Source organism: Ricinus communis, unplaced genomic scaffold (assembly GCF_019578655.1).
Source record: "Ricinus communis isolate WT05 ecotype wild-type unplaced genomic scaffold, ASM1957865v1 Ctg21, whole genome shotgun sequence".
Lineage (NCBI taxonomy): Eukaryota > Viridiplantae > Streptophyta > Magnoliopsida > Malpighiales > Euphorbiaceae > Ricinus > Ricinus communis.
This window is the reverse complement of record NW_025963455.1, coordinates 17,501-20,000: the sequence shown is the minus strand read 5'-3', so window position 1 is coordinate 20,000 and position 2,500 is coordinate 17,501. Positions and strand designations below refer to the sequence as shown.

Genomic DNA, 2,500 nt, shown 5'->3' with positions numbered 1-2,500 from the left:
CGCATCTAAGTTCTATTATAGCCAGTGCTACATGCAAGTCCCCCACACTATGCAGCACGGGAGCCAAGTCCCCCAGTTCTATTCTAGCCAGTTCTGCATGCAAGTCCCCCAAAGTGTTGAGTAAATTAGATAGAAATAGAGGTGGGAGGTGATGATTATTTCCCCAAATGATCGAAGCTGAATACACCGAGCGATTTTTCTCTCAATATATTTTGGGAGTCCAAGCCAGATTTCTGATCTATTTCTGTTTTATCATACCAAAATTATTTATGTAGAGTTTTTCTTTATTGTGTTAAAGAGAAAATGGGATGGGATGGAAGTGATGATTATTTCCCCAGATGATCGACGCTGAACAAACTGAGCGTTTTTATTTCTCTTTGAATTTATTAAAAGAGAATTCAAGCCAGGAAACTGATCCATCTCCCATTCTAATTAAATTGTGTTTAATTCATTTGTATCTGCTATCAGTGGATTTATCATTGGTTTTTGATAAATTATTGGATTAACAACTAGAAATCCTGACAAGTCGCCGAAAAATCCTGACGGGCCCGTGCTGCGTCGCCGATAAATCCTGACGGGCCCGTCTGCTGCGTCGCCGAAAAATCCTGACGGGCCCGTCTGCTGCGTCGCCGAAAAATCCTGACGGGCCCGTCTGCTGCGTCGCCGAAAAATCCTGACGGGCCCGTAGGCGAGAAATCCTTGCGTGCCAGCGCCCATCGGCCCCGTATATTCGGTATCCTTGCGTGCACGGGCCTGTTGGCATAAAATCCTCGCCTGCCAGCCCCCCATTGCCGAGGCAGCGCGCCCATCGGGCCCGGTGGCGAGAATCCTCGCACGCCAGGCAGCCACTGCCAGCGAGCCCGTCTGGCCAGTTGGCGAGGAATCCTCGCGTGGCAGCCCCCCAATTGCCGAGGCAGCGCGCCCATCGGGCCAGTTGGCGAGAATCCTCGCACGCCAGGCAGCCACTGCTGGCGAGCCAGCGCGCCCGTCTGCCCAGTTGGCGAGGAATCCTCGCGTGCCCGACCCCCTTTGCCGAATAAGCGCGCCCATCGGGCCCGTTGGCGAGAATCCTCGCAGGCCAGGCAGCCACTGCTGGCTAGCCAGCGCGCCCGTCGGGCCAGTTGGCGAGGAATCCTCGCGTGCCAGCCCCCAATTGCCGAGGCAGCGCGCCCATCGGGCCCGTTGACGACAATCCTCGCAGGCCAGGCAGCCACTGCTGGCGAGCCAGCGCGCCCGTCGGGCCAGTTGGCGAGAAATCCTCGAGTGCCAGCCAGCCATTGCCGAGGCAGCGCGCCCATCGGGCCCGTTGGCGAGAATCCTCGCAGGCGCGGGCCCGTTGGCAGCGCATCCTCGCAGCCTAGCGCGCGCGCTGGCAGGGCATCCTCGCAGCCTAGCGCGCGCGCTGGCAGCGCATCCTCGCAGCCTAGCGCGCGCTGGCAGCGCATCCTCGCAGCTCTAGCGCGCGCGCTGGCAGCGCATCTCGCAGGCGCGGGCCCGTTGGCAGCGCATCCTCGCAGCTCCATCGTGCGCTGGGCGTGCTAGCCTGCGGGGCAACAATCCTCGCCTATGAACCTCTTTGGCGAGAAATCAGCTGCGGTGAACCTCTTTTGCTAGTTTTCGGCCCGCATGTGGCACTCCGCCACCACCACATTTGATGCCTCCATAGCCTTTTCCTAACAATCTATCAGCCCCAATATGTTCTAGGAAGCCTGAAAAGGTTGTAAAATTCTTATGAAATCAAGAGGATCATTGATTGCTAAGTTTGCTACTTGGTTGTCTATTGTAGCCCGATCACCACATGCAAAGTAGCCATTTAAGCCAATATCTTACAAGTTGAGCGTGCACTTTTAAAGAAAATGTACCAATGATAACTCCAATAATTTTGACATATCTTTTAAGGGCCCTACACAAAAAATGGTGATTTTTTGATGTCAATTCTATTTTTTATGAATTTCTCAATTTTTAATATTTAAAAAATAAAAAATATACTAAATGTGCTCTAAATTTTTTTAAAATTTTTGTGGTGGTATATTATATTATTCTTAACATATGTGCAAAAAATCAAATTAAAATTCCTTGAAATGAATTTTTAAGGGGGTGGATGGGTGGAACATAGTGATGTCTCCTCCTGACAGACTTCAACATGCTTCTTAGCCTCTTTAGGGGGGTGCAGTATGCCTCACCCCCCTGGGGGGGCTGGGGAGCCTGGGCACGGGGGCATGTCTGGGCTGCAAGATAGGCATCGGTATCCACAGAATTGGCCCGCAAACACCCCAGCCCCCTCCGCCCCGTCCCGGATGTCGGAAAATTTCCCGGGACACGGTGGGCCCACCGGGGCCCATTTTCGGAAAAATTCAAAAATGGAGCATGGGCATCGCCCTTGCTTTAGGCATACATGGGGCTTTATTTTCTTATTGTAGGTGAGGCATCGAGGTGTTGTGTAGCCTATAATAGCCCCAGTCGGAACTGACGCGGGCCCGAATATGAATTGACGGAATTT

General features: G+C 52.8%; 2 pseudogenes; both read left to right on the top strand.

Moving 5' to 3' along the window:
• Positions 1-142: 142 nt before the first annotated feature.
• LOC125368867 lies at positions 143-242 on the top strand (annotated as a pseudogene).
• Positions 243-313: 71 nt separating this feature from the next.
• On the top strand, positions 314-420 carry LOC125368865 (annotated as a pseudogene).
• Positions 421-2,500: the final 2,080 nt, after the last annotated feature.